This window comes from Anolis carolinensis, chromosome 4, assembly GCF_035594765.1.
Source record: "Anolis carolinensis isolate JA03-04 chromosome 4, rAnoCar3.1.pri, whole genome shotgun sequence".
Classification (NCBI taxonomy): Eukaryota; Metazoa; Chordata; class Lepidosauria; order Squamata; family Dactyloidae; genus Anolis; species Anolis carolinensis.
This window is the reverse complement of record NC_085844.1, coordinates 106,405,847-106,421,207: the sequence shown is the minus strand read 5'-3', so window position 1 is coordinate 106,421,207 and position 15,361 is coordinate 106,405,847. Positions and strand designations below refer to the sequence as shown.

Below are 15,361 nucleotides of genomic sequence, written 5' to 3'. Positions count from 1 at the left end.
GATATTGCTGCCTCTAAGCTCATTGGCACCCTTAGATTGACTAACTACAAAGGAGTTGCTGAGGAGGACTGCAATCTCTGCCTCTGGACGGGTTTCTTAAAGGGTTTAGTGTCTAACTAAGGTTCCCTCCTACAGAATACTGTATAAAAAGAATCTGAACCCATTCTAATTAAAGAGACAACTGAGGCTCAATGAAGAAAACAGTAAAAAGTCTCTGTGAGGGTATTCCAACCACCAAAAAGGCATTTTCTCCTTTAGTCATTTCTTGCATGTCAGAAGGCAGAAGAACTTGCTAGAGAGCCTGCAATAAAGATTTAGAAGTTTATAAGCTATATATTTTAAGATGTTATACGATTCAGGAACAGCAGACTGTCAATATTGATAGATGGGCCTCCATGATGTTCCATGATACCTAGAAGAAATGCATTGTTCATTGATGTTTTGTGACTTTCTGCATCAAAGGCAAACTTAATATTTTGCAGTGGCCTCCCTCTCTCATAACTACTGTTCTTGGCTCTTGAACCAAAACTTTGAGGTAAAACAACTTGACTAAAGAAGGAACCAAGAGCTTCTATTGCTGCTGTGTGGACTCCTTAACTCGTGTTTTTCATTGCCGTTTGTAATACTAATGTCCAATTGTATTAAAAAAAGCTCTGCAAGCTTGAGCAGCAGTCACCACATATTATACAACAGAGGGAGAACCATGGCTGGGAGAAAGTAATGCCATCCTGTGTCCCCGCCTATTTACATAAGAGTTAAATCATCATTTACTCAAGATTAAAAAACAAAACAAAACAAAACCTCTTAAACAAGTTGTGACTTTTACTAATGTACAGGTAGCTCAAGTCTAAGCTAATGAAATAAGTTCTAGGTATTATGCAGCCATTGTGGAGCTGATTCCCCACCCTCGTTTCAGGGTTAAGTGTCTGTATAGTTGTGCCATGAGAACAAGGAGCACAAGGTCAACACATTGAAGAAGCTTATTAGAGGAAGCAGACTGCAGGCATTTGGACTTGACCTAGAATGAGATGTTGGAGAAACCAGGTGTATTACTGGTTTGAAACTGTATAAGAAGCTCTTTGTTTTAAAGTAAGATGTAAAATTTCTGATTGCAGCTTGTAAAACATATTATAAAAACATCCTGAGCGCTAGTTTCTTCCTGAGAATGTGGAAGTAACTGGTTTTGGACACTATGGTACTGGAATGTATAATAGTCATACAGCAAATAGCAGTAAGCCTCAGCTCTGTGTTTTCATATTGTTTTTGGTTTTTTTTAAATAGCAGCTTAGTTCTAAGTTAGTGTAATTTAACAAAATGTGTGCTCTGTTTTGTTTTAAGTGGATGCTGTAACACAGATTCCTTGCTCTGTTTTTCTTAGGACTAGCCCTCTTCTTGCACATCCCAGAGCGCTCATTTGCTTAACAGACTATGCAAAACGATTCTACTGGGGGCCAGACATTATCATAGATTAGTGCTTCATGACTTCTTTAGCTTTGCAGACTTGCAATTTGGGTATTGGTTTGGTTTTCTTTTATTTGAAGAAATTAATTAGTTTCCTGTAAAAATAATAATCACCCTTTGTTAATCACATATTATGGCCATTTTCTAGCCCTATTTTCTAGTCCTTTCTGTGACATACTTGCTAATCTAAGGAGATATATATATATATATATATATATATATATATATATATATTACAGGAAAGATGTGACCTATAAAGTTCTGTGCAGAATAGTTCTGAATGGTATGAAAAACCTGTTTCCCCCATTGAAACTTCTCCTAGTCCTGTGATTTTTTGGGAGGATTTTCTCTTTGCCCTACCACCTTCAGTTTGAGAAGGACATGGGAGATAACTGTCTCTGTCCCTCTTCCCAAGGTCCTTTAGCCCTATCTCTATTCAGTTTTTCCTGTAGGTGCTGACATTTAAACAGGCCTTCAGCCTTTTAGTGGTTGGATTAGAGTAAGGAACATATATGGCCTTATTTGAGTCAGGACTAGCTGTACTTAATAAATCTGGATGATTAGAGATGGGATGAAATTAGGTTTTAATTTATTGTTTTTTAAAAACAATTTATTGTACATTTCATCATATTTGGGTCAGAAAAGAACTTGAGTTTAAACATCTTTATGTGTGGAAAGAGCAGGGAATCAAACTGATAATGTTTCATTCCGGGTTACAAAAAAAAATAAAAAAATAACCCCATTCCTAAAAAAAAAAATCTCCCATAAGATCCATATGGTATATTTGCTCACCCCACCAGTGTAACAGTCATCCCTTTGGTACTCTCTCTCAATGAGGAAAAGAGAAATGTATTCTTTAGATAGCTTTATTAACTGCTGGTGTTATTATTTGTCACAGGAGAATCACCAGTTTCTGAACTTGGGTCTTGGCAGGGAATGAAGTGTTTCATCTAGCACTTATTAAATTAACTTTAACGGAATAGGATCACAACACCACTGAAAAGTTGAATTGGGGTGTCATCGTCTTTCTTAAAACAAAGTTCAAGTGTTAATGTCTTCTTCTCAGGAGTGTAACACATGAAGCCAACCAGACAAACTGCAAAGAGAAATTATATAGACAGACAAAGGGATCTAAGGAGATATTAAGAGAGAAAGAGAGTATGGGGATTGAATGTTAAGTGTTAAAAACAGCTCTTCCCATTAAGAAGATCATGGATTGAAGAAGCACTACAGTACAGCAGTGAGAATGTTTGACCTAAAACAGATAGAGTTGGGATAAGGTTGTTAGAAATATGTCAACTTTGTTGGAAGTAGGGTGAATAAAATTCAGTATTACTTTCATATCTGGAAGGAGATTGTGATACTGATGGATTTTATTAATCCAATACCTAGCATCTACTTGGCTAAAATATGTTTCAAATTGTTTATTTAAAATATTATAAAAACATAGTGTTTGTGAGTGTGAACTATCCCTCAATCAATTGCTCTATCTATCTATAATTATTATTATTATTATTATTATTATTATTATTATTATTATTATTTGTGGCTCTGGCTCACAAATGGGACACTGAAGAAGGAGACAGAAGGCCTGATCCTTGCAGCCCAGGAGCATGCCATCAGAACAAATGCAATTAAGGCCAAGATCGAAAAATCAGCTGATGACCCAAAATGCAGACTGTGCAAGGAAACCGATGAAACCATTGATCATATCTTCAGCTGCTGTAAGAAAATCGCACAGACAGACTACAACCATGTGGCCCAAATGATCCATTGGAACTTATGCCTCAAGTACCACCTCAAGCATTAAAGAACTGGTGGGATCACAAACCTCCAAAAGTCTTGGAAAATGAGCACGCAAAGATACTGTGGGACTTCCGAATCCAGACTGACAAAATTCTGGAACACAACACACCAGACATCACAGTTGTGGAAAAGAAAAAGGTTTGGATCATTGATGTCGCCATCCCAGGTGACAGTCGCATAGATGAAAAACAACAGGAAAAACTCAGCCGCTATCAGGACCTCAAGATTGAACTGCAAAGACTCTGGCAGAAACCAGTGCAGGTGGTCCCGGTGGTGATGGGCACATTGGGTGCCGTGCCAAAAGATCTCAGCCGGCATTTGGAAACAATAGACATTGACAAAATCATGATCTGCCAACTGCAAAAGGCCACCCTACTGGGATCTGCCACATAATCTGAAAATACATCACACAGTCCTAGACACTTGGGAAGTGTTCAACTTGTGATTTTGTGATATGAAATCTAGCATATCTATCTTGTTTGCTGTGTCATAAAATAATAATAATAATAATAATAATAATAATAATAATAATAATTGCAAAGTAGATTACCATCAGACCACAGCACAGACAGCAGCAGAGACTCCAGCAACACTTGGAATGGTGGAACAGATTGAACCAGAAGAAAGTGTGGCGCTTTTGCAAGAATTTGAGGAACCAGCACTTGAAACATCTGTTGAACCACCAGGAACCTTGACAGCAAGACAACAAGAGCTCAAGGATAAGATCATGGCTCATGCTGCAGCAAATGCAATAAGACAGCGGCTCCCAACTCTAAAAACAGTGCCCAAGAGACACCTGGCGCCTCTCATGAAAGATGTGAATGCAGCACTCTCCACTGTCCAAATAACATCAATTGAACAAACAAACCAGTTTGCCTACAGTGCAGCAGTGATAGTAACAGAAGAACTTGGGCTCCTACAACCAAGGCAGCCCCAAAGAAAATCGACTGGAAAACCAAAGTGGAAGGTCAGGCTAGAGTTGAAAATCAAGAAACTTAGATCAGATGCAAGTAACCTGAAAAATATGAAAGAGAGGAAACTGAAGAATGACAAAATCAAGCAATACCTGATCCGAAAGTACTGGCTGAACACCAGAAAAATTGAAGAAGCTTTGGAAATCGTGAAAGAACAAATTACAGCAACAGCCAGAAAAATTGAAAGGTATGAAGCCAGAATCATCCAGTACAGACAAAATCAACTGTTTCAATCAGACCAAAGACGGTTCTACCAGAGTCTGAACCAAACAGACACAGTAACCATAAAGCCAGAGAAAACTGCAACAACAAAGTTCTGGAAAGAACTTTGGGAAAATAATAAACACTACAACAAAAACGCTGGGTGGATAAAGGAGTTTGAAGGAAAATTCTCACAGAACAAAATGGAACTGATGGAAATAACAACTGAAATGATCAGCAAACGAGTGCAAAAAGTCAAGAACTGGACATCGCCTGGTAGTGATCAACTTCATGGATTTTGGCTCAAACATCTGATTAGTTTACATGGAAAAATGGCCCAACAATTCAATGAGATGCTGCAGAAAGGAAGTATCAGTGAATGGCTAACAACTGGAAGAACATACCTGATACAAAAGGATCCAGCAAAAGGAGCAGCACCAGGAAATTACAGGCCAATAACGTGTCTGCCCACTATGTTTAAACTACTGACTGGCATCATAGCTGACAGAATTCAAGACTATCTTGAAGAAAAAAACATCTTGCCAGATGAACAGAAAGGCAACAAATGGAAAAGCAGGGGCACAAAAGACCAGTTATTGATTGACAAAATGATTCTGGAGAACTGTAAGAGCCGAAAAGCTAATCTTCACATGACGTGGATTGACTACAAAAAGGCCTTTGACTCACTCCCACACAGCTGGATCATCAAGTGCCTGGACGCCATCGGGATTTGTAAAACAGTTGGCACCTTCATTGAAAACATGATGGAGCACTGGAAAACTGAACTGTTTGTTGGAAATGAAAGCTATGGACTTGTCAACATCAGGAGAGGAATTTTCCAGGGAGATTCATTGTCCCCTCTGCTTTTCATTATTGCCATGATCCCTCCATCAACAATCTTACAAAAAACAAATCTCGGCTATCAAATATCTAAGAATTCTCACAAAATTTCACATTTGATGTACATGGATGACCTGAAGCTATATGGGAAAATGGAAACTGAAATCCAGTCTCTGACCAACACTGTCCGAATTCTTAGCACTGATATCAACATGGAGTTTGGTTTGGACAAATGTTCGACAGTGGCATTGAAGAAGGGAAAAATCATTGAAAGTGAGGGCACAAATATGCCCAATGGCCAAACAATAAAGTGTCACCAGCCAGAGGCCTATAAATATCTGGGCATACTACAGCTGGACAACATCAAGCATGAACATGTGAAAACTGTGGTCAGCAAAGAATACACACAAAGGGTCAGAAAAATTCTCAAAAGCAAGCTCAATGGAGGCAACACCATCAAGGCCATAAACACCTGGGCCATACCTGTCATAAGATATACTGCTGGCATTATAAATTGGACACAGGTGGAACTGGACAATTTGGACAGAAAAACAAGAAAACTCATGACCATTCATCATTCACTGCACCCCCGCAGTGATGTTGACTGGCTATATCTGCCTAGAAGATCAGGGGGCAGAGGACTCTTACAAGTAAAGCAAGCAGTCAAAGAAGAAGAACATGCTCTGGCAGAATATGTCAAGCAAAGTGAAGAACCTGCTTTGATTGAAGTCAAAAATCAGAAACTCCTCAAAACACAGCAGACAAAAAACCAGTACAAGAAAACCGCACTACAAACTAGAGCTGACAGCTGGCACAACAAAACACTGCATGGAAAGTTCCTTGACAAAATTGAAGGAAAAGCTGATAAGGAGAAGACCTGGCTCTGGCTCACGAATGGGACCCTGAAGAAGGAGACAGAAGGCCTGATCCTTGCAGCCCAGGAGCAAGCCATCAGAACAAATGCAATTAAGGCCAAGATTGAAAAATCAGCTGATGACCCAAAATGCAGACTGTGCAAGGAAACCTACGAAACCATTGATCATATCCTCAGCTGCTGTAAGAAAATCGCACAGACAGACTACAAACAGAGGCACAACTATGTGGCCCAAATGATTCATCGGAACTTATGCCTCAAGTACCACCTCCCAGCAGCAAAGAACTGGTGGGATCACAAACCTGCAAAAGTATTGGAAAATGAACATGCAAAGATACTGTGGGACTTCCGAATCCAGACTGACAAAGTTCTGGAACACAACACACCAGACATCACAGTTGTGGAAAAGAACAAGGTTTGGATCATTGATGTTGCCATCCCAGGTGACAGTCGCATAGATGAAAAACAACAGGAAAAACTCAGCCGCTATCAGGACCTCAAGATTGAACTTCAAAGACTCTGGCAGAAACCAGTACAGGTGGTCCCGGTGGTGATGGGCACACTGGGTGCTGTGCCAAAAGATCTCAGCCGGCATTTGGAAACAATAGACATTGACAAAATCACCATCTGCCAACTGCAAAAGGCCACCCTACTGGGATCTGCACGCATCATCAGAAAATACATCACACAGTCCTAGACACTTGGGAAGTGTTCGACTTGTGGTTTTGCGAAACGAAATCCAGCATATCTATCTTGTTTGCTGTGCCATACAACATCGTTGTGTTGATAATAATAATAATAATAATAATAATAATAATACTTTATTTACATTTCACCCTATCTCTCCAAGGGGACTCAAGGCGGATCACAGTACACATACATGGAAAACACTCAATGTGGTTTATACAGACAGGACAGAACAGAACAGATAGAAAGGAGATATATTGTCTCAAAATCCAGTTTTGATGCCTTGTAGGTTGAATTCAGATTCAGTCACGGGGGGTGCTGTTGCGCCTTTCTCTATGATGAAGAGCAATCAGGACTTTCTCCTTCCACCTTCCTTTTGGTCATTGCATTTCTGTTCTCGTTCTTTATGGCATTGTAAAATACTTCTCCCGCTAATTAGCAGCACCTAATTTCTCTACTTACAACTCTAAGCTGTTTTTGAACTGCTTAGGTAAACATTGAGCCAGGCTTGACTGTCGAGTGCTCACCCCAACCAGGCTTTGAACTAGCCACCTTTTAGTTGGTAGATCTTATTACTCCTGGTGTTTTACCAGCTGTTCTAAAGTCCAGCCCTATGGCTAATTGATTCAGAAAAAAGGAGAAATAAATTTATGAGTGTACCCATAAGAAAGTGATAAAAACAAAGTTGCTAGAGAATTGCAAACATAACAAATATAATAGCTCTAGGTTCAAAGACTTTTCTCCCTCTAATAATTTGCTGGGGTGATCAGAATTGAGATTGGCAATCCCATTATTTTGCTTCAATTCTTACATATTTTACAATAGAGGTTGGAATCATGTGATCATTCAGATATGGTGGAAGTACCTCCCAGAATTCCTCACTTATATGATAATTGCTGAGAGTTTCTGTCCATGAACATCTGGGGCATCACGTGATTTTTATTTTCATTGTACAGTCTTCCACCTATGGATGAAACAGTCTCATGATACAGTTAGAGATGTTCCTAATGTGGTGGCTAGTAACCTTAGCCAGCAATAATCATGCTGTTGAAAATCAGACTCATTCTATATACATAGATCTAGCTTGCATTCTTTGCCTTGATCACAAAAAGTGTTGCAGAGCATTAGGGGCTTTAAGAATGAATAAAGTTATATATAGCTTACATTGTCTGGTAGTAGAATATGGTTTAAAGTCTTTAAAGAAATAGCTCTGACAGTATAGCTTGCTCTGTTTTTCCCCCATGAATTCTTTGGTACCTTGTTTTGTTTTGGCTATCGTTCATTTATTGTTTTTTTCTTCCATTGTCTCCTTTTAAGGTAATGAGCAGGATAAGCGATTTAATAGACTGGTGGTGATGTGCCGTTCGCCAGACAATAAAAAACCTATAAAGCTGAAACGTGCCGTCCTTTATCCGGGCGAACTGCAAATCCCTATAAGCTGTCCTAAAAATATTGAACGACTGAGTCTGGAAAACTTCAAAAAAAGGATGTTTATTCATACAAGGTTGTAAACCTGGCACAGATCTTAAAGTTACAGAAAATGAAACAAATTTCTATAGGTTTTAGTTGTGGAATTATCCCTGGTTCCAGAAGGCAAAGGTAATTATAAAACCACTATACCCTAATCACGCTGTCTATATTAGAAGGAGAAACTCTTTCCTTCCCTATCTTTACAGCAAAGATTAGTTCTAGAAGCGACGGAATAACCCTGCTCCTCTAACTAGATTTCCTATTCCAGATCAGTATAATTCAATACTTATCTAATTTGGATAGGCTTAGATTGGCCTGGTTTTGAGGATGATTTGTCCCAGTTAGCTTGCACAGCTGCAGCACCTTGGAAGACTATAGCCAAAATGAGGCTCCAAAATGGAGACTAGACCCTGGTAAAAAAGGGCGGTCCTAAGATGTTGTACTCTTTGACCAATCATTGCAAAGAAAACTGCAGCCAGCTCTTGCAGACTCCAAGCCACTTTTCCTGGGCTTTTGCAGCCAGAGGCTGAAACAAAATGTAAGGCAAACCATCGTCCCGGGGGACGGAACAGGTGAAAATAATTACAAGAGCTCTAATTGGTAATATATAATCCCACTTTTGTTGTACTAGTACACTGCATTGCAATTATAATCTCACCTCTTCAGGGAGGAAAAATGCCGTTAGTGGAAGGAAATGTAATACAGTCAATAATGATGTATTGTATTAGACAAAATATGCTCATCAAAACCTGCTTTGATAAAGTCACCATAATAAGGTAAAATGCAGGAACAAAGAATGAGGTAGGATGGGAAAGAAGACAAAAATTAAGCATCACTCTTCTACTGTGACATTCTGAGAGATATTTGGCAAATTACTTGACCTTTCTGTTTCTCAGTTTGCCATCTGCTGGAACCAATATATTACTCTCATAATTTACAAGAGTTTCACAGTATCTGTAAATCACTCTGATTTCAATAGATACAAGCTGGTTGAGAAAATGACATTTCTGCATACTGTGACAATGGTAAATCTTCAAAATTCTGCTTTTGGGATGGTTGATGCATATACCAGACACAAATAAACAAAGCAAATCATTTCCAAACCTTAGCAGTGGATAGTCCAGACTTTTTGCAGGCCTGTGCTACATTATTTTCAGAAGGATTTAGAAAAGTGATTTGGATAAGCTGGCAAAAACATTCCATGACTCAATATCCAAAGAGTTGTGTTTCCTGATTTGGAAGGAGGAACAAGGGAATTGCCTTTGGGTTTCATAAGCATGTTTGTAAAGATCACCCTAGACCAAATGAACTACAGCAGAAGCCAGTGGAGCCTCAAAAGCTTGATGAGTTTTGTGCATTTTGGTTAGCCAGTGAAGGTATCACTCTTTGTTGAATTTTGTTTTAATCAGTGCAGTTCAGTACAGTTCAGAATTAAATGAAGTTCAACATAAAAGAAAGGGAAATGACAAGACTTCACAGGATAATTTGGGCAGTGTTCCTTGGTCTGGGCACCAGTTCTCTCTCAAATTACCAGGCTGCATCTTCACCACTGACACAATTCCAAAATTTGGCAGGGTCTAGCACTACATTTAAAGGGAAAAATCTCATTAAGATACAAGCAGTCCCCGAGTTACAAATATCTGACTTACAAATGACTCGTAGTTAAGAATGGAGATGAGACAACAGGAAGTGAAACCTACTCCTTGGGAAATTCACTCCTGAAAGAATTGTCTCAATTGAAGCGTTATTATCAATCATTTCCACAACAAGCAATTCATTTGAAAATCCAATTAATTATCACAGGAACAGAAAGTAAGGTGAAATCTTCTGAACGGGGGCAAAGACAGCAGAAGAAACATCACAGGGGTGTTAACCCTTCCCTGTGATATCCAAAGCATACATATCCATATATGGCAGGAGCTACACTTAGCAAAGAAAAGGGTATCTGTTTCAACTTACAAACAAATTCAACTTAAGAACAAACCTAGAGAACCTATCTTGTTCAACACAGATACACATTTGTGGATACAGGTCCACACATGTGACCTTGCAGCCTAAAAACCACATATTCTCCATCCATTCTGTAGAATCTATCCACATGAAAACTCTGAGAAAATTCTGTTTTTAATCCTTGCGCAATGGCTATTATGTTCCACTTCACAAGCATTCCTTAGGCTGTGTTGATTTTAATGTTTTAAAGTCTTTTTCTTATTGAATAAATCCTGGAACTGGATAAAGTAAAATTGCTACAATTTTTTACATTTAATTAAAATGTATATTTAATTAATTATTGGCTTCTGGGTTGAATCATAATCCAAAACCTTTGCTGGATAGATCAAACTCAGTTTGACTTTCTGACCTTGAAAATCTATAAACAGAGGCTGTTGTTTAGTTTCCATCCTTTAGGATGTCCCAATTGATTTGAATTAAAAGAAAACTGATTCCAAATTGGATGATGAAGCAGCTGCTCCCCCTGTGGCCAGAATCGAGTATACCCTCAGGAAGCTAGAAGCTGGAGAAGGTTAAATTGCCTCTGTGTCTGTCTCTATGTTCATATGGCATTGAATGTTTGCATGGTGATCCACCCTGAGTCCTCTTCAGGGTGAGAAGGGTGTAATATAAATACTATAAATAAATAAATAAATAAATAAATAAATAAATAAATAAATAAATAAATAAACATTAGGAATAAATTCCTGGTGGTAAAAGCTGTTCAACATTAGTATGGATTACCTTGGAAAGTAGTTATGGTCACTATCAGGGGATGCTTCTGAAACCCAGAACTGGATAAATTAATACAGTTGAGGATGACCATAGAAGAATAATGTGGTACCATCTCTTCACTCCTAAATTTTGTTTTAAAGAAGACATATAATGGTATCTTATCAGAATTTACCTCATATCATTTTAACAGTCTTTATTAATTTTTTATTGAAATTATTCTTACATCATGTCAATTACTAAGGGGACCGGGCTGTGGCACAGCTGGTTAATAGCTAGCTGCAATAAATCATTACTCATTGAGAGGTCATGAGTTTGAATCCAGCCCAGATCGGAGTGAGCTCGTGACCATTTAATAGTCTAGCCTGCTGTTGACCTATACAGCCTGAAAGACAGTTGCATCTGTCAAGTAGGAAAATTTAGAGACTGCTTATGTGGGAGGCTAATTTAACTAATTTTTATCACCATAAAAATGTCCAGAAGCGTGCATGTGGAAGATGAAGAAGTACTCTATCAAGGACTCGGTGTTACAAGTGGACGGTCAAGTGACAGCTCCCCCTGTGGCTGGAATCAAGCATACCCTCATGAAGCTGGAAGATATAATGTTACATTGCCTCTGTGTCTGTCTATATATGTTGCATTGTCTAATGGTATTGAATGTATATTTGCAATGTATATGTGCATTGTGATCTGCCCTGAGTCCCCTTCAGGGTGAGAAAGGTGGAATATAAATACTGTAAATAAATAAGTAAATATAATGTAAAAGGGCATGGACCAATTACTATTTCCTCTGTTGATTTAGATTTCTCTCATACACAAAAATCTAGATATGTGGAAACTTAATAATTCTGTATTGAATGAAGAAGTCTGTAGAAATTCCATGAAAACAAAGATTTGTAAAGTGCAAGGATAAGAAAATGTTCCATGCAATACATTGGATCTCCACTGAAATAAGCACAAGTTTTTTTTTCTTTGTTCAGTGATATATTCAGAAACATTTGTTAGAAAGTGAAATGAATGCCAAGATTTTGGTTTTGTTTTCCATTAAGGTTGCATTGTGCTAATTAGAATTTTTGTATCCTATCCTGCTTTGATTTCTCTGTTTAGTTCCATTATTTAATGTGGGCATAAAAAAGTTGCATATGTGGAACTGAAGCTAGAAAAGACATCATCCGGGTGAAGGCAACACATTTTACTGATTCAGCTCAAAGCAAGCATCAGAAGCAATCCAAACCAAGCTAAGCAGTATTGGGTCACATTGATTTCAAGTGCAGATTTAAGTACATGGTTAAATCTCTAACCTTTGAAATCAATGGTGACTAAGTGCATAATTGGCAGGATTGCCCCATCTGCTTTCAAGCTCCACAACCCCTTTGAACCTAATATGATGGTGATAAAAAGAAGAATCTAACACAGCCTTTGCATAGCTAACATTTCAAAGTGGATATCACCTTTAGCATAATTTAGAACATTTAAGCAATAAATAAATAAATGGATTCAAGCACTGTAGTTTGAACTGCTCCTATTAAGGATGTAGTCAGCTCTACCTTCTTCCTGAACACTTCGTTCCATCCTACTTTCTTGTTTTCATTTTATTTTGAACCATTACCATATTTTGCTTACTGTGTATGTTCAATCCTTATTGAACTGCTTGGAGAGTTGTGATTATTTACATACATTTTACTCTCTTGTTACTCCTGGTCAAATATTATCAGTTGGCTGTGGCTATGTATAACAAAAAATTGCCTTTGTTGTCATTTCAGAGTGTTTAATTGGTTAGCAAGAATAGGACTGTGTTTTTCTTGTCACCTTCAGCCTCTCCTTTCTGTAATCTAAAAAAACATAATAGTTTCTCCTGTTAGTCACCTAACTTTTAGAATTTCTCCTTCAAGGGAAGCTAAACTGTGCTAGTGCTACCATTGGGACTTCTCACCACTTTGATAAGTGAGGAGCACACTACAGATAGGATAGATCAGAGTCTCCCAAATTCTGTTACAAATGGCAAAGGGTGAAATGGAAGTGCCTTGTGACACATTCACCGTTAAGAACATTCAGACCTTTATTTTATTTGTTTCCTTGGTGGATGGGAAACAGTGCAAGCAAGAGATTTATAATGTTATCGGCAGACCAGCCTCCATTGCTCTCTCATCTGTATTCTTCACAGACCCTATAAACATGGGCTGCCAGCCAGCTCATCCTGTCAGAATTCTACATTCCCTCCTCTCTCCAACCCTCTCTCTTTTTAGGCTCCCCCCCCCCCCCAGCCTCAATTCTACATGCTGCAACCTCGGTAAGGTTCTCATCATCACATCTCGTTCATCACTATGACACCAAACACTGCACAACTTCTTAGGAAAAAAAAGGTCAGGGATATGAAAGAGGAAAGAGAAATAAACAACTTCCCAACAGAAGCAGCTGTGCTACAAGAAACTGTGGGAGGTAAGAACGGAGCCAATTTCTCTGCCAGCAGCTGTGTTGAGCATACAGTACTTGAGGTGGGCAAGCCCTAAGTATTTTTTTAGTTAGAGGGAAGCATAGGGGCAAAATCCTAGTGTTTCTTGATATTTTGTCTAGAATAAAAGATTAACCACGGGACTGGAAAGTAATAGCTAAATTAAAAAATGAAAGGGACAAAAGGAAGGAAAAGCGGGGAGGAGAAAAACTTGATTGTATTTCACCACCACCACCAAAAAGTATATAAAAGAAGAGCTGAGAAGCATTATGAAATTGTTATATGCTATCTCAGTTGAATTGCTGGGTTGTCAAGAAGAGATCTCTGTGTTGGTGTCAATGGAAGCTGTAGCTTCACCTGTCACTAAGGCCAGACTGTGTCTTTTTATGCTGAGAAATTTGTTTGCAGATTCCTTTAGGAAATAACTGTGCTTGCATGGGTAAAGTATGGAACAAAATCATAGCCTGTCCACATAATTATTATTTTTTTACTTTTCCACATCTTAGCAGTTGAAATGTTATGTATACATTTGGGTTAGTCACTGATGACCAATCAATGTGGAAAAGAGAATGAAACTGTACTAGAGAGACAACAAATGACAAATAAAGAGCTTTGCCTACCTTGCTTTTCTGTAATAAAAAGTATCTTCTTTTTTGTACCTGAATTTACCTTTGAGGTGTTTTTTTTCCTGTAGATTATAATCAGTGTGCAAACATGAGGCAAAGTTATTTAGGACTCAGACCACTTTTTTTGATCTGTGAAAGCAAATGTGGGTATAGGACTATCTTGATGGACAAATGTATTCACAGGCATGCAAAGTACACGTTCATTGCTTTTCTTCCAGTGGCTTCCATAACTGCCTGTGGTGAGAGTAAATATTGTTTGAATCACAATGCATGTATCTGAAGTCCATTCGCATGTGTTTGAATTTCAATTGTGTTAGAAGTATGACCACTAAAACTTTCAAGGGCTTATGCCCTTGAAATGAGTAAATTAGTAAACATTACAATAAGCAAAACCATAGATTCTGCATTTGGAATCATAGAAGATAAATGCTTAGTTAATAAGACCAGAAGAGAATTGTGAGGTGCTATTTCTCATTAACTGTAGCCTGAATAGTTTATTGTGAGGAAGAATGGGAACTGCAGGCCAGGAACACTGGAGGTCCACATGGGCCCCATTCTAGGGATAAGAAATGTTGTTGAACTGCATGTCCAGGTGGTGAGGATTAATGAGTATTGCAGTATAAGAACAACTGGAGGACCACATGATTACAAGAAGAATATGAAGATGTCACAAAGTTTGAGGAAATGTTAAAATGTCACTTGGATGGATGATCACTACTTGATGTTTTTTGCTTTCATGTTTACAGCACAACAGATTGTTGTGATTTTAACATGAATTTCACAACAGGAAGATGAAAATACATGTTTGATTGTGTTTGATTATTGATAAACCCTGACAAGAATCATTGACTGATGGGAATCTTTGCAGATCAGATTCTCTTGCAATAAATCCACACATAGTTGTTTTTCAGAGAAAACAACATTTTGTGGGCAGAAAATAATATTTGCACATAAATACTGATTTCTGTACAGAAAAAGTTGCTTCCTGAAATGAACATGGCTGTTTATTGTACAAAACTACCACCTGTGAATTCTGTGCAGAAGCCCCAAATTGTGAATAGACGTCAAAAACTTGCATTTTTGAAGACTTCCACACCGCATAAAGAAAAAATCCTTAAATCATTTGTTTCTTCCTTTGAGAAGACAAAGAGTTAAGAATTGCATCCCTAAATAGAGTACAGCTATTTGCATCCCTTACAATCAAAGCTATGAGTTATAAGTTGTACTCCTGCATATATTCATGAGTTAT

General features: G+C 38.2%; 1 protein-coding gene across 6 annotated transcripts in view; it reads left to right on the top strand.

The window, feature by feature from the left end:
- The window catches only part of cdh12 (cadherin 12), an 868,710-nt gene that overhangs the window by 383,577 nt on the left and 469,772 nt on the right, over nucleotides 1-15,361 (top strand). The window contains exon 1 of one of the 6 annotated variants that reach the window (XM_008114212.2): nucleotides 12,884-13,473. The exons of the other annotated variants lie outside the window; for them this stretch is intronic. The gene's annotated coding sequence lies outside the window, so the exon portion shown is untranslated. Of the gene's footprint in view, nucleotides 1-12,883; nucleotides 13,474-15,361 lie in introns of those variants that run through there. 6 annotated transcript variants of the gene reach the window in all.